General features: G+C 41.2%; 1 long non-coding RNA gene and 18 other non-coding genes across 19 annotated transcripts in view; 4 read left to right on the top strand and 15 right to left on the bottom strand.

Moving 5' to 3' along the window:
- On the bottom strand, positions 1–74 carry TRNAI-AAU (transfer RNA isoleucine (anticodon AAU)). The gene has a single exon. It is a non-coding gene; the product is annotated as a tRNA-Ile (tRNA).
- The window catches only part of LOC147757318 (uncharacterized), a 46,527-nt gene extending 21,205 nt beyond the window's left edge, over positions 1–25,322 (bottom strand). The window contains exon 1 of the long non-coding RNA XR_015321582.1: positions 25,032–25,322. This is a non-coding gene — a long non-coding RNA (uncharacterized LOC147757318). The remainder of the gene's footprint in view (positions 1–25,031) is intronic.
- TRNAI-AAU (transfer RNA isoleucine (anticodon AAU)) lies at positions 207–280 on the bottom strand. Its single transcript has one exon. It is a non-coding gene; the product is annotated as a tRNA-Ile (tRNA).
- Positions 414–487, bottom strand: TRNAI-AAU (transfer RNA isoleucine (anticodon AAU)). Its single transcript has one exon. It is a non-coding gene; the product is annotated as a tRNA-Ile (tRNA).
- On the bottom strand, positions 621–694 carry TRNAI-AAU (transfer RNA isoleucine (anticodon AAU)). Its single transcript has one exon. It is a non-coding gene; the product is annotated as a tRNA-Ile (tRNA).
- Positions 828–901, bottom strand: TRNAI-AAU (transfer RNA isoleucine (anticodon AAU)). Its single transcript has one exon. It is a non-coding gene; the product is annotated as a tRNA-Ile (tRNA).
- TRNAI-AAU (transfer RNA isoleucine (anticodon AAU)) lies at positions 1,239–1,312 on the bottom strand. The gene has a single exon. It is a non-coding gene; the product is annotated as a tRNA-Ile (tRNA).
- Positions 1,436–1,509, bottom strand: TRNAI-AAU (transfer RNA isoleucine (anticodon AAU)). The gene has a single exon. It is a non-coding gene; the product is annotated as a tRNA-Ile (tRNA).
- On the bottom strand, positions 1,645–1,718 carry TRNAI-AAU (transfer RNA isoleucine (anticodon AAU)). The gene has a single exon. It is a non-coding gene; the product is annotated as a tRNA-Ile (tRNA).
- On the top strand, positions 18,195–18,267 carry TRNAV-UAC (transfer RNA valine (anticodon UAC)). The gene has a single exon. It is a non-coding gene; the product is annotated as a tRNA-Val (tRNA).
- TRNAV-UAC (transfer RNA valine (anticodon UAC)) lies at positions 19,199–19,271 on the top strand. Its single transcript has one exon. It is a non-coding gene; the product is annotated as a tRNA-Val (tRNA).
- On the top strand, positions 19,358–19,430 carry TRNAV-AAC (transfer RNA valine (anticodon AAC)). The gene has a single exon. It is a non-coding gene; the product is annotated as a tRNA-Val (tRNA).
- On the top strand, positions 20,156–20,228 carry TRNAV-AAC (transfer RNA valine (anticodon AAC)). Its single transcript has one exon. It is a non-coding gene; the product is annotated as a tRNA-Val (tRNA).
- On the bottom strand, positions 22,293–22,365 carry TRNAV-AAC (transfer RNA valine (anticodon AAC)). The gene has a single exon. It is a non-coding gene; the product is annotated as a tRNA-Val (tRNA).
- Positions 23,091–23,163, bottom strand: TRNAV-AAC (transfer RNA valine (anticodon AAC)). Its single transcript has one exon. It is a non-coding gene; the product is annotated as a tRNA-Val (tRNA).
- On the bottom strand, positions 23,252–23,324 carry TRNAV-AAC (transfer RNA valine (anticodon AAC)). The gene has a single exon. It is a non-coding gene; the product is annotated as a tRNA-Val (tRNA).
- TRNAV-AAC (transfer RNA valine (anticodon AAC)) lies at positions 24,054–24,126 on the bottom strand. The gene has a single exon. It is a non-coding gene; the product is annotated as a tRNA-Val (tRNA).
- On the bottom strand, positions 24,214–24,286 carry TRNAV-AAC (transfer RNA valine (anticodon AAC)). The gene has a single exon. It is a non-coding gene; the product is annotated as a tRNA-Val (tRNA).
- TRNAV-CAC (transfer RNA valine (anticodon CAC)) lies at positions 24,692–24,764 on the bottom strand. The gene has a single exon. It is a non-coding gene; the product is annotated as a tRNA-Val (tRNA).
- Positions 25,323–26,153: the final 831 nt, after the last annotated feature.

Raw genomic sequence — 26,153 nt, 5'->3', positions numbered from 1 at the left:
TGGCCCACGCAGGGATCGAACCTACGACCTTCGCGTTATTAGCACGACGCTCTAACCAACTGAGCTAGTAGGCCCATAGTGCTCGTGACTTCTGATGTAATAGCACAGAGTATAGCAAACAATGCCAGACTACCGTCGATTGTCTTTATGTATCATAGCACGCAGCTATGTTTCAGGCTCCTCAACGTTGTTCAAAAAAAAACTTTTGGCCCACGCAGGGATCGAACCTACGACCTTCGCGTTATTAGCACGACGCTCTAACCAACTGAGCTAGTAGGCCCATAGTGCTCGTGACTTCTGATGTAATAGCACAGAGTATAGCAAACAATGCCAGACTACCGTCGATTGTCTTTATGTATCATAGCACGCAGCTATGTTTCAGGCTCCTCGAACGTTGTTCAAAAAAAAACTTTTGGCCCACGCAGGGATCGAACCTACGACCTTCGCGTTATTAGCACGACGCTCTAACCAACTGAGCTAGTAGGCCCATAGTGCTCGTGACTTCTGATGTAATAGCACAGAGTATAGCAAACAATGCCAGACTACCGTCGATTGTCTTTATGTATCATAGCACGCAGCTATGTTTCAGGCTCCTCGAACGTTGTTCAAAAAAAAACTTTTGGCCCACGCAGGGATCGAACCTACGACCTTCGCGTTATTAGCACGACGCTCTAACCAACTGAGCTAGTAGGCCCATAGTGCTCGTGACTTCTGATGTAATAGCACAGAGTATAGCAAACAATGCCAGACTACCGTCGATTGTCTTTATGTATCATAGCACGCAGCTATGTTTCAGGCTCCTCAAACGTTGTTCAAAAAAAAACTTTTGGCCCACGCAGGGATCGAACCTACGACCTTCGCGTTATTAGCACGACGCTCTAACCAACTGAGCTAGTAGGCCCATAGTGCTCGTCACTTCTGATGTAATAGCACAGAATATAGCAAACAATGCCAGACTACCGTCGATTGTCTTCATGTATCATAGCACGCAGCTATGTTTCAGGCTTCTCAAACGTTGTTCATAAAAAAAACTACCGGCCCACGCAGGGTTCGAACTACGACCTTCGCGTTATTAGCACGACACTCTAACCAACTGAACTAGTAGGCCCATAGTGCTTGTCACTTCTGATGTAATAGTACAGAATATAGCAAACAACGCCATACTACCGCTGATTGTCTTCATGTATCATAGCACGCAGCTATGTTTGAGGCTTCTCAAACGTTGTTCAAAAAACTACTGGCCCACGCAGGGATCGAACCTACGACCTTCGCGTTATTAGCACGACGCTCTAACCAACTGAGCTAGTAGGCCCATGGTGCATGATATATGTAATAGCATTGAATATGGCAAATACTGCCGAACTATCGTCGATTGTCTTGATGCAACATAACACGCAGCTATGTCTTAGACTCCTCAAACGTTATTCAAAAAAGTTGGCCCACGCAGGGATCGAACCTACGACCTTCGCGTTATTAGCACGACGCTCTAACCGACTGAGCTAGTGGGCCGATAGCGTGTCTTACTTACGAAGTAATAGCATAGAATATAGCTAACACTAACAGATTATCGTCAATTATTTACACGTGTATCGCAGGACGGAGCCGTCCTTCAGCCTCGCCAAACATTGTTTAACAAAACACGGTTGGCCCATGCAGGGATCGAACCTACGACCTTCGCGTTATTAGCACGACGCTCTAACCGACTGAGCTAATAGGCCCGATGTAATGGCTACGCGAAGCATACAACCTAGTTAACACTATCAGACATGGATGTTTCACAGAAAAGAGCAGAACGTTGTTAGTTTTTTCAAATAGGACTAATATGTATAATCACATCCATTTTCATTTTCGCATATACATGCAGCGCAAGTAAAAATGATAAATAAAACTCGAGTCAAATAGCGCTGTATAATATCTTCTATACATGTAAATATAGTCATTTAGGTACCATTTGTGCTGATCTGATTAAAGAATGATTATATTAAAAAAATCTCGTTCAAAATTTCGCCAACGTGTTTTGAATTGCCTATTGTTGGTTAGAAAAAAAACTTTACGGGCAATCTTACCACATTAAAAGCCATAAGAGCGAATGGACCGTCAAGTCAGCGTCGGTGTTATTAGCAACAAAATGCGTCAATGTAAGAAACGGAGAACAACCAAAGCGTTTTTATGACCGTTGTCTGAATCGAAACTCTTTTTGCGAAATGAGAAAATTCCGTTCAAGCCGAAGGTGCCTATCTCAGTTCCCCATTTGTTTTAGATGCTCGTAAGTTTTCTTTATTGTCAGAATCTTAACTATACGAAACCTTCGACAGTCAATCTAATCCGATAGCAAAGTTACTTTTGGTCACCGAGTCGAAGGCGCTCCGCCCTTTCTTGACCGAAAATCTACTTCACCGTAGATTACGTTAGATTACGGTAGATTAGATTTGTTGTAATTTTTGTGTGATGAATATGACGCCACGCGACTCGTTGTCTATTAAAAGTGCTTTATTAGAATAGGTTATTTGGAAGTGGTCAATAAATTAAGCATCGGTTTAATTGGGAGAATGCTACAAGAAATATGCGATCTTATATATATTCGGGTCCGTCTACATGCAGTAGGCGTATTTTAGCTTGTCGGTATTGAAGTATTGTATCTACTTAAACGTGCCTTCTAGCGTGCTGAGAATTAATTGTATGTAATGATGCGCTTTCAAAATAGTTAGTTACACAATATTAACGTCATCTCCATCGAGTCCAAGTGCGCTCAGCTTACGGTAAGCGAGAGTCTAGGATCGGAAGTTATGAGGCATTCCGAACCACAAAGCACCAAAAACCTATTTTAAACTTATTTTATTCTATTAAGCAGACATAGCTTTTCTAGCTGGATTTAGCCGACCGTCACCGGCCGGAGGCCATCATGGTGACGGAGAAGCACATAGAAAATGTAAGGTCCATCGAGGCATCCATAGGGTCTTGACGAACACCATGATAGTGGACACGTTCGAGTTCATAACGGAACTGACCGTCGTATAAGTCAGCACGAAGGTCACCATCATACGAGTCATCATAATAATGTTATCCACCTAAATCATCATGAGAATCACCGTAGTCTTGAGCATTACAGCCATTATCAAATAGCGACCATGCATCACATAAAGAAGGCGATTATTGCTTACGTTAGCAAGCCAGTTAGATGTGAGACGTATGAAAGGAAAGCCGTCTATTTGACTACGTATAAATCGATTATGGTTTGAAGAGGCGTCTCTTACAGAACAAAGGAAAAACACGATGAAATTCTGTTCATAAAGAAAGACATGACCATTTGACGTGGACGGTCGACTGATGAAATACCTACGTGTACGTGCAGTGTATCTAGTAATTTCTAGGGATTTCAATGCAAAATATTGAAAAATAGGCGTTTTTATAGTTCTTTTCTGTATATACTATGCGGATAAACTTTTTGAGTATTTGTATATTTGAAGAGAAGACATTGGATTGAATTTAGTTGTAAAAGGGATCCAGTGTTATAATGTAATAGCATTCTAGTTTAAGGTGAATAGTGATTTGACGAGATAAAAGTAAAGCGAGTGATTCGCGGAAAGAAAAACGTATTACTAGCGTATTATTACAATTAGTGAAACAGGACCTGTTTGTTTGCTCCGAAGAATAATCTACATGGCTATATAAATGATTTTACGTCCTTAGTTTTGTACCTAATAATAAGACAGTACTATATATACAATGTGGAAAGTCGAGAAAATAGTTAAACACTCCATTATTTTACTGAACAACGCTTGAGTCTGGAACACAGCTGCGTGCTGCGATACATATATCGACGATACGTCAGATTACCAACATAGATATTTGCTAATATTGAACGCGGATCGCCTCTGTATAAACAACAAAGTACATCAAAGTCCTTCAAGAACGAAATAGAATTTCAGTAAGCGGGAGTCCAATCAGGAAACAAAGAGATCCCGTATCATCTCTTAGAAGTGTACGTGTTACCACTCTTGCGAACAGACTCAGTCTTGTAGGTACTGGTGCACAAATATATGTGATCCCTAATTCAAGGAGCAAGACCTCTGTTATAAGAACGCACGCATAATCCTATAAATATCAGTAGAGGGACCTAAACTACGTCGATGGTGGAAGCAGTGCGAAAACCTTTTTTCAATTAATTATATTGTAGGTCACCGATAATTAGCGTTAACGCATTCCCTCGAATCGGAAGAACGACAGAAGAATTTTAAGTATAGAATTACTCGGAACTGCATCGCAAAAATGAGGTAAGTTCAAATCTGTGGTATAATTTTGATATAGCTTTCATCACAGAGTTGCTATGCTAGAAAGTTGTTCTTATCCAAATAGCAATTATCAGTGAAAGTTCTGACATGGTCAAAAAATGGGTAAGACAAGTAGAAAGCCCAGCGAAGGCATTATTACAGTAGAAAGCATAGAATACATTGCGAATAAATGTTGCGTAAGTGAGCTCATTCTTTGCGCATGTAACTATTACTTATTTATGTATTAGTAACGTTTCGAGAACCGACCATAAACAGGTTAGAATAAGCCATTTCGCACCTGCTGCAATATATTAATCCTTTTTGTCCTTACGGGAACACGTGGCAGTTTACGTTTGGATTAAGGCGTTGACATATTTGGTTGTAAGCATTTCGTACGAGAAGCCAGCTGTGCGAGGCATTGTCTAACGGTATAGATACCAGACGAAAAACACTAAATATTAGTTCGTGTGATATAAATGTCACATCTTTAAAAAAAAATAGTACTAATTATGCTTATATTGATTAGTATAGGACCAATTTGAAACTTTTCAGTGTATGACCGCTAGATAAGCTGTATCATTAAGCTGTAACATACTATGGATCCCATATCAGCCATGACTGTACCTAGCAAACAGCCCACTAATTCAGCGGTTTGGTGTCGAGCTGATAACGCGAAAGTTGTACGTTAGATCTCAGAGTAAAGCAACGCTTTTCAGGCTCTATCATTATCGGCAATAACAGATGCATGAAAATGTAGACGCGTGAATATGAATTTGCCAGAGCATTAGACGTGTATATACACGACCGCTGTGGTTTATGATAACATTATATCATGGCTAGGACTATACAGTGGCGTCGATACCACTATGAATTGAAACACTAATTGCTCTTACAACGCTGTCTGTTGTCATATCCTCTCTCAGCTTGACTTGCGTAAGTCAGATAGTGAATCATTTAAAATTTATCGCCCCCCTACTCGTTGTGTGCTCACTGAACCGTTACGGGCTATATGGACCTTAGTCAAGACAAAAAGAACCTACGATAGGAACCGTCGCGCCCAATCGAAATTAGAGTTTCACCGTTGCCTAAATCACAAAACTGAAAAGCCCGCAGTTTCTTACGCCGTCACAGCAAACGGAATGATATTTAATTCGCTTTGTTCGTCGGATGCAACAGAAATGTTTATAGCGACCACGTGTTACGCCGCCACTTGTACAGCCTACAGAGGGTATAGAACGTGCAGGGTCGAACACACTTGTCCAACAAAGAAAAAAAGTCAAACAAAAATGGTGAAAATTACTGGTAAGCCTACACCGAAGCGGAGGCCGTTATATATTGGTGGAATTGTTCAAGGAATCTCATTTTTCAAACCACGATACCAAAGCTTACGAAGTGGGGAAAAAAAATACTTGACCCAAATTGGCGACCTGTGACAAAGGCGTTAGCATAATTTGAAAAGAAAGGTGTTTTACTTGATACGTGGCATAAATAGGAACCGAGAGGTTTCATAAAGCCCTCTAATTCATGAGGTTCGCAAGCTTAATAGTGGTTAGTAGGCATTGATACCATAATTATGAGGCTGTTCATGATTGCTTATAGCGGGCAACCTGGGAGAACTGTATGTACGCAAGACCCGTAGCATTTCTGTTCATATCAATGTTATTATTAGTGCTGTTTCTACAGGAAAAATATTAGTTTAATTAGTTAAAAGACAGTTTCATGGTCAAGAAGAAGTAAGGTAGCCAAGTATATATATGTTAAGTTGTATGTCACCCGGAGACAAAAAAGCAGATCTGCGTTATGCGAAACCATTGAATTGAAGCTACAGTACAATGGATAAGTATTGGATGTGGTAACATAACTGAATGAATTCTTGGTTGATTCAAGCTACTCCGTGACGTGTAGTATTATGTTGTAGCAGTCATCTATTTAGTCAGCTCCTAGATACAAATAGATGAACTCGCCGACTCTGGTCCGTCCTTTTTACCACTTGTATAACTAATCCAATTCATGTATGTTCCACGAGCTCACCCGGACAAAAATTATACAATATACCTACCTCATAACCCTTTTATTTAAACAAAAATTCCTTAACACCTACTTCATTTTGCTTTTTACTGACGTCCACATATGCTGAAGTAACTTGAATATCTGTGGCATGTACAATGCGAGCTGTATAACTGGGAGAATTACTAGGTGTTTGTTAAGTTGAAAGTTGGATTGCTAGGCGCGAAAAATGGACCCCATTTCGGTCGAGGTCGATAAGGGCCCCATACGGTAAACAAGTGTCTAATTGACCCAAAAAATGAACACCAGATTATTGTTAGGCATCTTGAATGTATGCAATTTTATCAGAAATTTTGAGCCTTAGAATCCTATAGACTGAGTAAAGCGCACAAAAAAACGAGAATTCTCAATGACCCTCAATATCTTGCTTAGCACGGGGAAACACGCAGTCTGCATGATATGTTTCTGCACAGAGCTGTCACCGGTGATAAGGAGTGGTATCTCCACGTCGACACAAAAGAGAGAAGATGCAGCTAAAGCCAGAGTTAAGCCACGTCTCCATCTAAAAAAAAATGATAATTTGCGTTTGGTGGGGCAAAGGTCCCATACGCTAGAAATAACTTGAGAAGACGGCTAACAAGGATTTGTGTATGGCCTAGTTGCGTAGAGTAAACGACATTATACAAGAGAAACGGCCCAATAGAAACGGTAATGACAACAATCGTGAAAGCTGTCTTGCAGAAGCTTGAGTGCGAGATTATTTTGAACGTATTATATCCTCCAGACCTCGCTACCGCAAATTATCACCCTTTCGTATAATTGGCGAATAAAAGTCGGGATTTGACGCTTGACAGTCAAATGAATCTTAGAATTCGGCTGGACGAGTTTTTTACAAGAATAATGCGTCAGTTGATCGAGAGATTGGATAGAGTCGTAGAAAGTAGTAAGACATACATGACACATTTTTTTCTTACTAGAATTTGCACAAATCACTGTGTTTTTTGTTAGGTAAAAAACAAAAACAAAAGAAATGTTTTAACGTAGTAAGTCTAATATTCTGTTGCACTTATTTCACTTTACCACTATCATATATATCTGTTTCATAATTTTCAAATCGGCATAATATATTAGTTCTCAACCACTTGCGTATCAATGCGTACTTCATCCCTCAGCTACGAACATAGGCACGTCAGTATCTAACATGAAAAAGGCTGTCTGCTTTATGTGGCTAAAGAGCAAATACAATATATAGCATTTAGTAATCTTCAATACTTGTCAAACAAGACATCTAAGAAAAAGGTACAACTCAACAAAAAACGAAACCTTTAAAAAATATTTAGCTAACTGCCACAGTATGCTGTCTTGCCCATGCCCAGAGGCCCAGATGATTATCGCACACAGAAAGCGATCAAACCGACAACACCACGAGCGGCATTATACACGGATGTGGGTTTACAGAACCGGAACTCATGATCACGCTACCTGTCTATCAAGTTCCGCACCGACTTTGCGGAACGAACTCTTACGAAAGCACCTTGTTGCCCGTCAAACATCATTGGCGGAGGTAGGCAATTCTTTATCCTTCTAAGACTGAAACAGAAGAAAGTTGTACAGCCTTTTTACACGGCAGTCTACCGTACAAGGGTATTGGATTACGCGTTTGAACGAATGGCAAAAATGATGATATATGTTGCCGGTCGTTCGATCTCGACGACCTCTCGGTTACGACAGTCTTTTTTACCTATATAGGGTGTTCGATTGTCCGTTATGAGTCTGCTCAACCTGCACACCTTCGATCGCAGACCACATGAACCACATATGCTAACTCGGTCCCAATTGGACCGTTGGATGGAGCGGTCGACAATAATTGTGTATTACATTTGTAGGAGCGTTCAACGATAGAATTCAGCTAGGTGCCCAAGTACTCATGTGATTAACAGTTATTTGGTGAACCTCAGTTTGACGTAAACGGCTACATTAGCAAATCGAGGCTTAAAAAATACGAGGACAATGATAAAAACGTCCGCCCCAGCCCAAGAAAATGTGACCGCTAGATCTCACCTTGCGGTTTGCTATGATCGTCATTAACCATTTTCCATAATTTTAAAGGGCCCTTCAGCCGAGATTATACATACACTAGAATGGCACAGCATGAAGACAGAATCAAAGGAAAAGGTAAACGTATCCGATGTTTTCTCAGTGCAAACGAACTCGCCCTGGACGTTGGAACTCCCTCTACATATAGAACATATGCTTGTGATACCGTGGAACAGGTCTGCCTTCATGTCTATCTCGTACCATGTGAAGTTCCTCGATCAGACCATATGTCTTTATTGTCGTCTGCGTAAAACATGTCGTACATAGAATAAAACGCAAGCAGTAAGGGCGGATCGTCTTATTGGAGTAACTCTATCGATAACTTCAAACACATTCGGCGAGCACAGAAATTAACTAGCGCTAGTAATCACATAGACTATATAATATTCCGAATGAACTAAGTTTTGTTTCATATCGATACACGCAAGCACCCGAATATCACTAGCACACGTGACGATTTCTGTCTTTGTATATGATCAGCATTATGATACTTACGTATTTAGATTCGAAAACTGAGAACGAGTGATTCTACTTCCTCCAACACCTGCAAGTTAATCTATGCCGTACGGTCTGCTAGCTATGAATACAGTTCTCAGTGAACCTCACATCGTGAGTTCGAACGCTAACGCCGCAGGTTTTAGGTCCCTCCGTTCACCTCGTAACTACCATCTAAGCGCTCGTCCACAATCGATGCGATCAACCGACCTAATATTCCCTGCGTGCAGCAACCTGCGTTTCGGTGGCTTACGTGCATTAGTTACCCTCGATTCGATTTAGCCTGGCCCGGTTAAGCTCGCTGCATTTAACCTCCCTTTGGTTTGCCTTACGTCGTGACCTTGAGCTTACTTGCCACAAGCTTAGAGCTGCTGCAAGCCATGCTCCCACTAGACTCTACCATGGCACAGGGTCCATCCGAGCCAAGAGACCGGCAGGTTTGCGCTCGTCAGGTTGCCGGCTGCAACCTCGCCAAGAGCACGGAGCAGACGCCGGTTCCATCTCCGCCTCATTATTTTTTTTTCGATGCACAAACGAAGCAACTCAGCTAGCGCCTTTCCCACGAGACGATACGCTAAAACAGGGTGATAACGCAGGTACTTTGAGGGTACAAGGGAAAGAATGGCACGAAGAGGCTAGAGTTGAAATCTCATGAGGCTTTTTAGCTGATGAGTTTATTTTTGTTATGAATTGAAGAGAAAGGAAGGGAGAGAGAGAGAGAGATAGAGAGAGAGAGAGACGGGGTAGAAAAGGTCAAGGCGACGAGCAACCAGCCGACCGTTCAGCGGGATAAAAGTCCGGCCATTAAGAAGCTTTAGATAATGAACTACAGCTATGACTATCTGGTTTTATGATGCTTGCGTGTCTTAAGGAAATAGGCAGTGTTTATATAAAGTAGAACAATAAAGTAGTTGTAGTAGTACCTCTGTAGTAACTCGAATTCTATCAAGTCTACAGGGGCAACTTTGTACTAAAAAAATCTGATGCTGAATGATTGTCGCCATGGGGAGATTCGCTGATCTAAACCTTCGGCGAATACCTAAGCATTGCTCATTTGTGGCCCAATCAGTTCGCGTTTTCCTTGCTTTTCTGATTCCTCACGTTGACGATTTGACAACGTTTGCTGCCACATAAATTCAGCCGAGATTTAGTATCAAAAACGTGTGTAGTTTACGGCTGGGCTGGTAGGACGTCCAAGAGTTTGTCTTTATTGGACGTAAAAAGTTCGCATAAGCCATTATTGTTGCGTCCCTCTTTCTGATCCTTGGCAAGGACACTCTAGCTGGCTTTCAGCTGAGACTGGCAGTGGCTAGTTGAGAATTGAAGCCCGAAGATTGCGCAGTCCTTTGGCCAGGGCGGGTAACGCGTCCGTTGATGTCTAGAGGCTACCTTGAGATAAAAGACGCTAGAAAAAAACAGCATTTGCTCCCCTTCACGACTCAGGCTGCGTGTGTACGCATGGCATGATGTACTAGTGGCGAAATACCTTCATTGAGCCATTGCGAATATGTTCCTGTTCCTACCCTCTAGTTAGGTTCTGTACTCACCGAAGGCCGCCATGTATAACAACTTAAATGCAAATTGCGAAACGTTCAACCGTAAGGGTGAATCATAGGTGAAGCTCCAGAAGCCTCTTAGTTCACAACGCGATCTCCTACCTGGCAAAAGCGACTTATATAGCATGGTTTATGGCTTTGCTATTGACAACAATTGCCGTATAAGCGTATGGAGTATTGTCGGGTAGTAAGATTGCGTCTCCGTGAGGATGCAGTCGTGACGAGCTCGCTTACTAGATTTAGAGATACGTGAAATGGCTTAGGTTAGAAACCGAATATGGGCAGCTTCTTCTAATGTTGGAAAAGTCGCTAATCGTCTGAAGCAATATTTGCTTAAGGTAGTACTGGACGCGATACTCGAAACAGTCATAAAAGTTAGCATTGGTATAACAGATCTAAGAAACATCGACGCCTTTAAGCATGCGCGATCAGAATTCTCTGGACGTGTATATCGAAGAGTTGTAATATCAGAAAATAGAATAATGTTCAATACATGACAACCATATAGTCATACTTCAAACTTTATTAATGATTTGAAATATTAGGTGAAAAGGTAATTCTGCTTTGCAATATATTTTTAATATTCTATCTTTCGGGGTAACTTATATTAAATATATAACTTTTGTCCAAGATTTTTTGGTCACCAAAATTACCTAGAATCAAATATTGTTAGTAGCAACTTAGTGGGGCGGGCGGTGTTCGGTCCAGTAACTTAATAGCATAAAGAAAACCTGCTCCTGCTACAATTCAAGCAAAAAACGCACTTTAGAAAGCTAGCCCGTTCTAAATTGAGTAAGGGTATAGAATATGCAGATAGCAAAGGTAAAAGAGTGTCGAAACAACATTTTAGTGTGAATTAAAATAATTTTAAAAGTATATCGGCTATAAAGTTCGTTGATACGGCCAGAAATGAAAAGCGGAAAGGTACGAAAAAGAAAGAAAACGTGATAGACTCGACAGTTGTACACGTTGCCATAGCAACTATCCTCGACAAGAATCTTGTAGAAGGACTTCATTGTTGTTGCTTATTTATCGTTCTAATTTCTATTACTTTCCTTTACTAAAGTTGTGTTAAGGCGATTTTAAGCAGCAGCGATTCCTCCCGAGGTAAAGTTATTACATTAAGTCTTTGCTAAAGGCACCTACTTCGCAGACCGTATCCCATAAGCATTTGTGTACTGATATCTAACAGTGTTCATTCACGAAAACCTGCCAATCACGCTGCCAGCCAGTTCAATTTCTTCACGGAGCTGTTGAAAAATTTCCGTGTGCCTGCAAATTGTGTATGTCAGCAAATCTCCACGCCGCGTTGGAGTGCCACGACAGCCCGCAAACCAAGCCAAACGGTTGGAGATAAGTACATTTCAGCCGAACCCGAATGAGCGGGATATAGCTGGAAGGCGTCGGCGGCGAAGGTCGGTCGCTACTCCAACTCCGAAGACTCGCTCCAGATGGGTTTTGGTCGCCAAACGTCAGACTAACCAGCCTTTAATTTTCTTCGCCTCCAGTCGGATTCCCTACTTGTCCCTCTCCTATTTCTCTCTCCAATTCTACACGACGAAACGGCATCGGGACTCCGGTCCGCTCTAGCAAGCTGCGGAAACCCAAGGGCTCTCTCAAGGCCCAGCTAGTCGACCGGTCAGCCAGTCTTCTGAGGTTCAGAGGTCAGGGAAGAACTGTTCCGAAAAGATAAGCGAAGGTCACAAGGTGCCATAGCGGCCTGCGGCCAAAATCCGTGTGCCAGGATTACCTTGGAGCAGAAAGTCGTACAAAGCTTCATCTCCCTCCCGTTCGAGCTAACGTCCCTTCGGTATTAGCCCATCGCTAAAGACCAACCTAACCAGTGGAACCGACAGTAGAGTCTACATTGCCAACCTCGTCGAACAATGGGTCATCTCTGCTGACCCATGAATCCGCACAACTAGAACCTATAGCCAAAATGTTGCTGTCGGTTTGTTAGCGGTCTACAAACTCTCTGGGAGTTAGCCTAACGTATGATTATACACACAGATCTAAAAATACGTTCAGCTCCAAGCGATTTGGCGGAAATAACATGGAGACGTCTCGTTCGGATGAGATACTGGTTGGATTTTCGTACAATGGTGCATCTGCGTACGTCAACTTTCGTAGAAGCTGCGCTTTTAAAAACTGCAGTACACATAAAGTGCAACGTACTGTATTCTCGAAGAGGTAATATTTGTTCGACGATAGCAGTTTTTAAGCAAATCGACGATCAAACTAAGGGGTATCTACTTGGTTATTAGGAGCTCCCAATGCTCTTAACCAATTAATTCTACAAACAGACAACTGAAAGGGTATCTTATGCTCGTGAATAACAAAAAACGTTACGTAGGGTACTCCATCTGAATCCGAAATTTCTATTGCGGATTGATTTTAAAGCTGTATCCAAACAAAAGTCTATATTTCAACTAAATTCTAAAAGCATATTTTTTAACGATCATGGCTGTTCCATATGACTACCATCCACTGCTAGTGTGGCGTCAGTTAAGGGTTTAAACTTTAGTTATTTCTTAAATGTTTTTTCCTTAATTTGTAAATATATTTTAGGAGTAATCGTGGGTGAGGCGGTATTGGTAGCTGTAAATCAATCAAAGTGTCGCTTAAATATGCTATATAACTGGACGACATTTTGGGCTAATAACAGGCCAAAAGAGGCGCTTTATAAAGCAAAAAAAAATCTAAAAGATCCTGTATAAATAACTTAGGTATATAAAAAAAAAAAAAAAAAAAGTTTTTTTAGCCAATCTAATTAACTTCTGAATCTTTTATATTTAAACCTATATTAAAATCTTCCGGTTTTATAGAAATTTTTCTTGATTTCTTTTTAGAAGCTACATGAAGGGAGGTAACAATCTAACTTAGATTGAATAAGCTCTTATCTTCGCGTAACTTCCGACAACGACACACTGTTTTCCGCCATAATGAGTTCATTGTTTCTAGAACTATCTAGAAATTTAGTTTTGTTTAGTGCTGGAGCTGCCGGATGCCCATAAAAGTTTAACGAGACTCAGGTGGAGCATATTCATGTTCTATAGTCGTTCTTAGAAGTGGCAATACTGCAAATAATAGTAAAAATAATGCAAAACGTATTGTTTTAGAATATGGTCATATGAAAATAAATTATATCGATACTTTAGACCCGACTCCACAGTTTTAAGAAATCGTTAGATAAATTGAAAAAATAGACGGATATTCATAAAGATTCATCTTCCGTTGATGGCATGTTAACCTGGATCTCATTGGCGGAGTTACACATAGTAGAGGCATATTTTTCGTATTACTATAAGTCTATAGCGGAAAAACGGTAAAGTCTCGATACCTCAATATTTTTTTGCGGCTGTGACAGCTGAATGACATCTACTCCTGGTAGTCAACATAATTACAATAAATCAGCATTTTCATGACAGTAATTGCTTCAGAGTGTGCGCCTACTATGCTTTTTCTAACTTCCAGCCTCCAAGCAAACTGCCTATTCTAACTAAAGCCTATACATAGTTTACAATGACTGAACATGCCTTTCAGATGCTATATAGCGTACCTACGTCCCGCATGCGAGTGCTTCTTGGCTCTGCTCGGAAACTAAGCTTAATTTTTCTTTCTTCTTTACTCCACGTTTGCATGTCTGTTGCAGTCTTAAATAGATCAAACATTAGCAAAACCTATCTTGGCGTGGTCTAGGTGTTGCTGTGTGCTATTGTTCCTCGATTTATCGTGTTGCGTTTATTTTTTCCACGCAGTAATAGTTTGCGTATTATCGCTATAAGATCCCCTTTCTCTCTCTGTTCAGCGTTTTATATAGTAAGGTTCTCAGTCAACAGCAGATAACATGGCCGTTTCCCTACGCAGCCGGACGAGGTGAGAGTCCGGCGCTTCTGTTCGGGTTGGAAGCCTGGAGGTCTATGAGGCCATAGAAATAGCTTGAGGTCTTCAATCAACGGGCGCTCTACAGCACCAAGTGACACCCGTACCCCACCGTTAGGATAACTTCTTCACCGTCCGCTACAACCTGAAGGGCAAACGAACCTCTAAAGTCGAGAAGCCAACAAAGGCCAGCAAGAAAACTGGCTGAGCGTTCACAAGACTTGAACGACACCAATTCATGCTAACACAAGCAACTCTGTGTTAAGAAGGGCCACTAATGGATCTCCGATGGATGAGAGTGACCTTCGGCTTTCTTTCAGCAACGGCTGCATCGCCTTACTTAGTAAAGTCATATGGCCGATTGAGCGCTCACTTGCTGGTCCGCTAAACTAGTGGTGAACTCTGATTCGTCAGGCTAAATTTCGGGACCTGGCATCCTGATTCCCCGACCTGGCGTACTCCGTCAGGCAGGGCAGCCTTAGCTGCCAACGATATTGTGGTATCGGCGTAGCCTTTGGCATGGAGGTCAAGATTTGTTATGCAATGAAACAGTTAGTAGAAAACGGCTAAGACACGAAGAAATGTGCGCCGAAAGTACAGAAAAGAATCGAACTTCTTTAACGAGCCGACTCGACCTTCAATCCCGAGAGTATATAGCAATAGAATTGCATACGAGAAAAGACCAAAAAAACATTAGAGTAGCCAATTTCCGCTTACTTGGTACTTACCAAACGTGACGAGCGAGCACAAGGCTAAACAGTACTAATAGTAATACGAATAATGCTAAATATATTCGTATGAGCATTAGAACTATTACCCGTAAGTCATAAACAAGGAGTGCATTGGAACACTTAGCGATATTTCAGACAACGTTAACGGGTCCTCTAGTACCTCTCCTCTAGTAGTAAAAAGGTAACAAGGTATTTCTAATTAATTTTTCAGTTTTCTTTTTGGAATGAATGGCGTATCATCCCCTAGTAGAACCACAGAGTATTGCGACCAAGCAGACTGGTTCATTCCTATTATTAAGTTATACCAAAATAATAACGCGGGACACAAAGAACTTGAACAACGCATATTCTGAGAATGGAAAGAAATTGAAGAATATTTTCGACGACGAACAAGTTCGTGTTGCTAATTTATCTAAATAGGCCCACTCTAACCTGATTCAATAGTTGTGCCTGCAGGTAGGTATAGTTGGGTTCAACAAAGTGTAGGATTTGATGACGTCGTGTTTGAAAAAATTGTTAGAAAAGTACGGAGATTTATAGCTGAACAAGCGTTGGTTCAGAGATGCATTCGCCCTATATTCAACCTATATATATTCTTCTTTGATCCATGTCCAGGGATGTGCGCTTACTTTCTTACCGTTTGCATAAGCATTCTGTCATCTATCTGTCCGAAAGGTGCGCAACTAAACTTGGGCTATTTGATACAACGATGACTGAATGGAAGGATCCCATCATCGTTTGTTAGCGACTATTTTAAATTAAATTCTATTATAAAGCTATTTTGTAACAAATATTGGTATTATAGAAAGCATTTCTACAAATGTTCTGGATCTAACTTACCGTAATGTTCATGTTCTAGTTACGGCTCTCTAACCTATGAGCATTATTCTTTGCAGCGTCATTCCTAAAAAATGTTGATCATATAATACCTATACATATGATAAAAAAAAAAAAAAAAAGCGCGCGGCCATCTTATTTAAAGGCAGGCATGTTTCGTTTCGTATAGAAGCAGGCATGATCTATCCATGTCGTCCTGATTACTACATACATAATAAAGTAAACTAAAGCGAGAAAAAATAACCTATATAGTCTATCTAATTAGAGCTGAGTAGTAGCTTGAGGCAAATCCAACGGTAGTAACGTTCGAATGTAATACTTAGTTAACCTCACTGATATTAAATATAGCTCATTCAAACCCTTCATTGTTATTGTTATCCTCCTCATAGATTTCTAATCAGATGCTGTTAGTTCTAATCTGATGAACTACATAAGCGTTCTTGAAGCGTTTGATCATCAATGAGAGTTGTAGCGATCGGGTACCCAAGCTCATCCATCTGGTAATAATATACAATTGCAACGGGTTAATCCTTGTGTCGTCGTCATCATCACCAATGGCTCAGGCACGTCTCAGTAACTGACGGGAGAATAGAGAACATACGACGATTAAATCTTGAAAAATAACTGAATCGAAATACGTGCTTGTTATTACTGTTGTTATTATTATTTGCTCTTGTTATTACACTCACGGTTATCCAAACCAGTTGATGGTATTCCTATTACCATTGTACGCATCTTGCAACTTGGCCCAAACGTTAAACTATAAAATGTTTAATTCACAAGAAAAATTATCATTGCGAATGCCAGCAATGGTCACTCACAGGTGCATGCTTGGTTTTGTAGTAGTATCTGATAGTTAGTAAACGGTAACTTCGGTAAAACTGAAATTATTTCTGACGGATGGACAGAATAGATTATGCGTTACTATCAAAACCTGATTTTGGACGTCTTTCGAAAAGAGCAAACTGAAGAAACCATCACGTTTACGCTTATCGTGCTAATATAATAATAATTTCTTTTAGTATGCTAGTAATAAATTAACATGCCGCCTTAATTGATCTAATGGATTCAGGTGCTGTCCTTATATCTCTCCTTAGTTAATAACACCTAGTTGTGTGGTACAAGCCAATTTAACACTAGAAAGTATTTGTTCAGAAAAATATTCTGGGCTATGCTAAACTATAAATAAGTTAAAATTAAAAAAAAAACTAACTATCTTCTAATCATATGCGGCTGTATTGATTTAGGTACCACCCCTAACCACAACGCATAATAGCAGCTCGAGAAATTTTCGCATGGTACAACCACCCTAATCTAAACGAACTTTTCATCTATTTCATAATAGCATCCAGTGTGCTATTCCTAGGAGTTCAAAGTATTTTAGTTAGATGCAGGATATATGAAGCCAGTGAAAAGCCAAGCAAACGCAAACTTTCCGTAATCATTAGGAAAAATATTTAATTTTCGAGCAATGTTTGTGATATTGTTCTTTAGCTTTGAGTTGTTTATCATCAAGTAGAATAAGATACCTTATGCTTTAAATTAACATATTAGAACTGAATGGGACCATGCGCCTAGCTATTACAAACCAATTAACTGCACCACTGATTCGATATATATATATATATATATATATATATATATATATATATATATATAATCAATTTGGGCTTGTTTTTGTGTTGTAAAAAGGTCCACGGAAATTTTTTTTGTTTTTAACAGTGTGAAACCAATTCCAGACCTGTCGTTCATACCATGTTCTATGGTATGTTCACGAAAAGCCCACATGGAGAAAAACATCGGAACTGCTATAACTACTATAACAAATCCTAGTTAATTGTATATGCCAATCACAAATTACTTGCAAATTAATTTTGCACTGCAATTACGGGTCGCATGCGAAGTTTTGTTATCAATAATAAGGCTTGGCCTCAAGGAATATATCTTTCGAATACATATAAACTATGTGATTCCGTTACTCGTTAATACAGCTCATATGCTCTACTGATGACAGGCACCGTGATGCAACAATTTGGATACACTGCAAAATTGTCAGGAAAAAATTTCAGGTGAAATAACGTAATATAACCCATTCATGTCTTATATATACGGATTTAATACACAAAAGAGAATAGATCTCAAGAGTTTTTGTGGTGTAGTGGTCATCACATCCGCTTTTCGTTGGAAGGTCCTAAGTTTGAGGCATGGTAGAAGCAATGACTCTTTGTCTTCAATTGACACCATGCAAAAATTATTATCGATGTTAAAGTTAATGGCTAATTGTGGTTTAGGGCTAATTGTGGGTTTGAATGACCATGGTTTCTGTGGTGTAGTGGTTATCACATCCGCCTTACACGCGGAAGGTCCCAGGTTCGAGCCCTGGCAGAAACAAGAATATCTTTTGTGTACAATCGAGACACAGCACGGATATTTTTATCAATCTGCAGCTTTACGGCTAATTGCGACTAGCCGCATCAGATGTACTGCCAGTAGTCGAATCAGATGTCTATGTGGTATAGTGGCCATTACATCCGCCGCGAAAGGTCCAAGCATAGTGTTTTCCCTGCAGAACCAGCAGTTTTTAAATTTTACCTAAAATTGCAATGAATGGATTTAAATATTCAATAGGTTACATTTAAAAATTTCAGTGTTGGATATAAATCAAAGTGGCCTTAGACTGATAAGCACCATGTCGCAGATGTTACCAAATCTGCTCAGAGTACGAGCAGAGGACATAGCAGCTGCTAAATGGACATGTTGAGCCTTGCGCTTCAGTAGCTTTAAGATTGTAGAAAAGGTTCCAGGTGGCTCAGCAGCTTAGCTCTTTTGTGCATAGAACCGGTTTTTCTACAATGCTATAGCTGCATTACGTAAAACAGTTAACTTGAATTCAATGGAAAAAAACACTGGTAATAAAAGCTAAATCTCGAAATGCTATTATCATGGTTTAGTAGTATCTGTAGTTAGTAATAGGTCGTATTATCGATGCACACGATGATATATCGTTACTCAATAAATAATTGGAACAGTACGCCGGAGTTCGAATTACCTCTATTCACAAAAAACACGACACAATGACAAATAACTTTCGTCCACCGTCGAGACAAATGCGGACGTTACTGTCAATATTTCCTCTTAGGGCTGTGAGTCTCGACTATCATTGTTTGTGTGGTGCAGTCATTATCACATGCGAATTACACGCGGAAGGTCATAGATTCGAGCTCTGGCAGAAACATCAATTTTTTGGGTTTACAATTCAAGCAAATGCAGACATTACTGTCGATTGTCGTTTGAGGATTGATTTTGAGTTAGAACGCCAGTTGTTTCTGTGGTGTACTGGCTATCACATCCGCCTTACACGCGGAAGGTCCCAGGTTCGAGCCCTGGTAGAAACACAATTTTCCTGTTTACAATCGAAGCAAATGCAGACATTACTGTCGATTTGTCGTTTGAGGATTGATTTTGAGTTAGAACGCCAGTTGTTTCTGTGGTGTAGTGGCTATCACATCCGCCTAACACGCGGAAGGTCCCAGGTTCGAGCCCTGGCAGAAACACAAATTCTTTTGTCTACAATCGAGGCGAGTGCGGACATTACTGTCAGTATTTCATTTTAGGGCTGTGAGTCTACGCCATCATTGTTTCCGTGGTGTAGTGGTAATCACATCCACCTAACACGCGGAAAGTTCCAGATTCGGGCTCTGGCAGAAACGATTTCTCTTGCCTACAAACAGAGGCAAATGCGGACATTAATGTTGATTTTTCATTTGACGATTAATTTCGTATCACAACCGCAGTTGTTTCTGTGGTGTAGTGGTTATCACATCCGGGTCACACGACGAAGATCCCAGATTCGAGCTATGGCAGAAACACATATTTCTTTTATCTACAATCAAGGCAAACGCGGACATTAATGTCGATGTATCATTCGAGGATTGATCTTCTGGCAAAACACCAGGTGTTTCTGTGGTGTAGTGGTATCACATCCGCCTCAGATGCGGAAGATCCCAGATTCGAACTCTACCAGAAGCGCAAATATCTATTGTCTAAAATCAGGGCAAATGCGGACATCACTGCCACTATTTCACTTTAGGGATGTGAGTCACGATCATTATAGTTTCTGTGGTGTAAAGGTTATCACATCCGCCAAACACGCGGAAGGTCCCAAATTCGAGTTCTGGCCGAAACACAAATTTCTACAGTAATGTATACAATCAAGGCAAATGCAGACGTTACTGTCGATTTGTCGTTTGAGGATTGATTATGTGTTAAAAAGCCAGTTGTTTCTGTGGTGTAGTGGCTATCACATCCGCCTAACACGCGGAAGGTCCCAGGTTCGAGCCCTGGCAGAAACACAAATATCTTTTGTCTACAGTCGAGGCAAATGTGGACATTACTGTCAATATTTCATTTTAGTGTTGTGAGTCCACACCATCATTGTTTCCCTGGTGTAGTGGTTATCACATCGACCTCACACGCGGAAGGTCCAAGATTCGAGTTCTAGAATAAACACAAGTTTCTTTCCTCGGCGGTCGAGCCAAATGCGGATAATACCGCCAGTGTCTTATTTATCAACGTTTCTGTGGTGTAGTGGCTATCACACCCACCTTCAACGCAGTAAGTCGAAAGTTCGAGCCTTTAGAGAAACACAGTTTTATCTACGGTGGAGTAAAATGCGGACATTCGATGTTTCGTTTGAGGATTGATTTTGAGGCAAAATTATAGGTGTTTCTGTGTGGTGTAGTGGCTATCACATCCGCGTAACACGCAGAAGGTCCCAGATGCGAGCTCCACCAGAAACAATTACTTTTTGCCTACTATTGAGCCAAATGCGGACATTACTGCCAACATTTTACTTTAGGGCTGTGAGTTGCTACCGTCGCAGTTTCTGTGGTGTAATGGTTATCACATCCGCCTCACACGCGGAAGTTCGCAGATTCGAGATCTGGCAGAAACGTAAATTTCTTTTGTCTACAATCGAGGCAAATGTGGACATTAATGTCTATTTTAATGCTTCATTTGAGGATTGATTTTGTGTCACAACCTCCGTTGTTTCTGCGGTGTAGTGGTTACCATATCCGCCTAACACGCGGAAGGTCCCAAATTCGAGCTCTGGGCGAAACACAAATTTCTACAGTAATGTGTATAATCAAGGCAAATGCAGACGTTACTGTCGATTTGTCGTTTGAGGATTGATTTTGTGTTAAAACGCCAGTTGTTTCTGTGGTGATAACCACTACACCACAGAAACAACGACGATGCTTACTAGCAATTAGCCCTAAAATTAAATATTGACAATATTTTCCGCATGAGTCTCGATTGTAGACAGAAAGTTGAAATTTCTCCCGAGATTCGAATTATCACATTAAAGATTAGAGATTATCACATCCGCATATAACGCGGATGTGATAATCACTACACCACAGTAACACTGATAGTCGGGACTCACAGCCCTAAAATGAAGCATTGGTAGTAATGCCCGCATTTGGCTCGATCATAAACAAAACGTGGTTGTCTCTACTAGAGCTCGAATCTGGGACTTCCGCGTGTAATGTGGATGTGATAACCACTACACCACGCAAACAATGATGGCGGAGACTCACTGCCTTAAAATGGAATGTTGACAGTAATGTCCGCATTTGTCTCGACTCTAGACAAAAGAAATTTGTGTTTCTGCCAGGACTGGAATCTAGGACCTTCCGTGTGTTAGGCGGATGTGATAACCATTACAACACAGAAACTATTATAATCGTGACTCACAGCCCTAAAGTGAAATAGTGGCAGTAATGTCCGCATTTGCCCTAATTGTAGACAGTAGAAATTTGCGCTTCTGGTAAGTTCGAATCTGGGACCTTCCGCGTCTGACGCGGATGTGATAACCATTATACCATAGAAACTACGGCAGTCGTAACTCACAGCCCTAAAGTAAAATATTGGCAGTAATGTCCGCATTTGGCTCGACAGTAGACAAAAAGTAGTTGTTTCTGGTGGAGCTCGAATCTTCTGTGTGTTACGTGGATGTGGTAGCCACTACACCTTACAAACACCTATGATTTTGCCTCAAAATCAATCCTCAAACGAAACATCGACAGTAATGTTCGCATTTTACGCCACTGTAGATAAAAACTGTGTTTCTGTAAGCGCTCCAACCTTGGAAGTTCTGCGTTTAAGGTGGATGTGATAGCCACTGGGGTGTTGCCAGAAAATCAATCCTCGAATGAAACATCGACATTAAAGTCCGTGTTTGCCTTGATTGTAGACAAAAGACATTTGTGTTTCTGCCAGGTTTCTTCTTGTGACACGGATGTGATAACCACTACACCACAGAAACAACTGGGGTTGTGATACGAAATAAATCGTCAAATGAAACATCGACAGTAATGTCCACATTTGCCTGGGTTGCAGACAAAACAAATTTATGTTTCTGCCAGGGCTCGAACCTGGGACCTTCCGCGTGTTAGGCGGATGTGATAGCCACTACACCACAGAAACAACTGGCATTTTGACTCAAAATCAATCCACAAACGACAAATCGATAGTGATGTCTACATTTGCTTCGACTGTCAACAGAAAACTGTGTTTCAACCAGAGCTCGAACATAAGACCCGCCGCGGCTAGTGCCGATGTGATAACCACTGCACCACGGAAACAATTACGGCGTAGACTCACAGTTTTAAAATGAAATATTGGCAGTAATATCCATATTTGTCTCGATTGTAGACAAAAGAAATTTATGCTTCTACCAGGACTCGTATCCTGGACCTCCCGCGTGTTAGGCGGATATGGTAACTACTACACCGCAGAAACAACCGACGTCGTGATACAAAATCAATCCTCAAATGAAGCATTAAAACAGACATTAATGTCCACATTTGCCTTGATTGTAGACAAAAGAAATTCGTGTTTCTGCCAGCGCTCGAATCTGTGACCTTTTGCGTATAAGGCGGATGTGATACCCACCACATCACAGAAACACGTGGCGTTTTGACTCAAAATCAATCCTTAAACGACAAATTGAAAGTAATGTCTGCATTTTCTTCGATTGTAAACAAAAAAATCCGTGTTTTTACCAGAGCTCGAATCCCAGGCCCCCCGACGTGATGCCGATGTGATAACCACTGCACCACGGAAACAATGATGCTGTCGACTCACAGCCCTAAAATGAAATATTGACAATAATGTCCGCATTTGCCTCGATTGTAGACAAAAGAAGTTTTTGTTTCTGCCAGGGCTCGAACCTGGGACCTTCCGCGTGTTAGGCGGATGTGATAGCCACTACACCACAGAAACCACTGGGGTTGTGATACGAAATAAATCGTCAAATGAAACATCGACAGTAATGTCCACATTTGCCAGGGTTGTAGACAAAAGAAATTTATGTTTCTGCCAGGGCTCGAACCTGGGACCTTCCGCGTGTTAGGCGGATGTGATAGCCACTACACCACAGAAACAACTGGCATTTTGACTCAAAATCAATCCACAAACGACAAATCGATAGTAATGTCTGCATTTGCTTCAATTGTAAATAGAAAAAAAATTGTGTTTCAACCATAGCTCGAACCTGAGACCCGCCGCGGGTAATGCCGATGTGATAACCACTACACCACGGAAACAATGACGGCGTAGACTCACAGTTTTAAAATGAAATATTGGCAGTAATATCCATATTTGTCTCGATTGTAGACAAAAGAAATTTATGTTTCTACCAGGACTCGTATCCCGGACCTCCCGCGTGTTAGGCGGATATGGTAACTACTACACCGCAGAAACAACCGACGTCGTCATACAAAATCAATCCTCAAATGAAGCATTAAAACAGACATTAATGTCCACATTTGCCTTGATTGTAAACAAAAGAAATTCGTGTTTCTGCCAGCGCTCGAATCTGTGACCTTTTACGTATGAGGCGGATGTGATACCCACCACATCACAGAAACACGTGGCGTTTTGGCTCAAAATCAATCCTTAAACGACAAATTGAAAGTAATGTCTGCATTTTCTTCGATTGTAAACAAAAAAATCCGTCTTTTTACCAGAGCTCGAATCCCAGGCCCCCCGACGTGATGCCGATGTGATAACCACTGCACCACGGAAACAACGATGCTGTCGACTCACAGCCCTAAAATGAAATATTGACAATAATGTCCGCATTTGCCTCGATTGTAGGCAAAAGAAATTTTTGTTTCTGCCAGGGCTCGAACCTGGGACCTTCCGCGTGTTAGGCGGATGTGATAGCCACTACACCACAGAAACCACTGGGGTTGTGAACGAAATAAATCGTCAAATGAAACATCGACAGTAATGTCCACATTTGCCAGGGTTGTAGACAAAAGAAATTTATGTTTCTGCCAGGGCTCGAACCTGGGACCTTCCGCGTGTTAGGCGGATGTGATAGCCACTACACCACAGAAACAACTGGCATTTTGACTCAAAATCAATCCACAAACGATAAATCGATAGTAATGTCTGCATTTGCTTCAATTGTAAATAGAAAAAAAATATGTTTCAACCATAGCTCGAACCTGAGACCCTCCGCGGGTAATGCCGATGTGATAACCACTACACCACGGAAACTATGGTGGAGTAGACTCACAGTTTTAAAATGAAATATTGGCATCTATATTTGTCTCGATTGTAGACAAAAGAAATTTATATTTTTACCAGGACTCAAATCGGGGCCTCCTGCGTGTTAGGCGGATATGGTAACCACTACACCGCAGAAACAACGGAGGTCGTGACACAAAATCAATCCTCAAATGAAGCATTAAAACAGACATTAATGTCCACATTTGCCTTGATTGTAGACAAAAGAAATTTATGTTTCTGCCAGAGCTCGAATCTGGGACCTTCCGCGTGTGAGGCGGATGTGATAACCATTACACCACAGAAACTGCGACGGTAGCAACTCACAGCCCTAAAGTAAAATGTTGGCAGTAATGTCCGCATTTGGCTCAATAGTAGGCAAAAAGTAATTGTTTCTGGTGGAGCTCGCATCTGGGACCTTCTGCGTGTTACGCGGATGTGATAGCCACTACACCACACATAAATACCTATAATTTTGCCTCAAAATCAATCCTCAAACGAAACATCGAATATCCGCATTTTACTCCACCGTAGACAAAACTGTGTTCCTGTAAAGGCTCGAATTTTCGACTCACTGCGTTGAAGGTGGGTGTGATAGCCACTACACCACAGAAACATTGATAAATATGACACTGGCAGTATTATCCGCATTTGGCTCGACCGTTGACGAAAGAAACTTGTGTTTATGCTAGAACTCGAATCTTGGACCTTCCGCGTGTGAGGTCGATGTGATAACCACTACACCACGGAAACAATGATGGTGTGAACTCACAACACTAAAATGAAATATTGACAGTAATGTCCACATTTGCCTCGATTGTAGACAAAAGAAATTTGTGTTTCTGCCAGGGCTCGAACCTGGGACCTTCCGCGTGTTAGGCGGATGTGATAGCCACTACACCACAGAAACAACTGGCGTTTTAACACAAAATCAACCCTCAAACGACAAATCGACAGTAACGTCTGCGTTTGCCTTGATTGTATACATTACTGTAGAAATTTGTGTTTCGCCCAGAGCTCGAATTTGAGACCTTCCGCGTGTTTGGCGGATGTGATAACCTTTACACCACAGAAACTATAATGATCGTGACTCACAGCCCTAAAGTGAAATAGTGGCAGTGATGTCCGCATTTGCTCTGATTGTAGAGAATAGATATTTGCGCTTCTGGTAGAGTTCGAATCTGGGATCTTCCGCATCTGAGGCGGATGTGATACCACTACACCACAGAAACACCTGGGGTTTTGCCAGAAGATCAATCCTCGAATGAAACATCGACATTAATGTCCGCGTTTGCCTTGATTGTGGATAAAAGAAATATGTGTTTCTGCCATAGCTCGAATCTGGGATCTTCGTCGTGTGACCCGGATGTGATAACCACTACACCACAGAAACAACTGGGGTTGTGATACGAAATTAATCGTCAAATGAAACATCAACATCAATGTCCGCATTTGCCTCTATTGTTGGCAAGAGAAATCGTTTCTGCCAGAGCCCGAATCTGGAACCTTCCGGTTGTAAGGCGAATGTGATGATCACTACACCACAGAAACAATAATGGTCGAGATTCCAGCCCTAAAATGAAATATTGACAGTAATGTCCGCATTTGCCTCGGTTGTAGACAAAAGAAATCTGTGTTTCTGCCAGGGCTCGAACCTGGGACCTTCCGCGTGTTAGGCGGATGTGATAGCCACTACA

This window comes from Varroa destructor, unplaced genomic scaffold (genome assembly GCF_002443255.2).
Source record: "Varroa destructor unplaced genomic scaffold, Vdes_3.0 BEIS01000002.1, whole genome shotgun sequence".
NCBI classification, from domain to species: domain Eukaryota; kingdom Metazoa; phylum Arthropoda; class Arachnida; order Mesostigmata; family Varroidae; genus Varroa; species Varroa destructor.
Note: the sequence above shows the minus strand (reverse complement) of the source record. Positions and strands in the feature narration are given on the sequence as shown.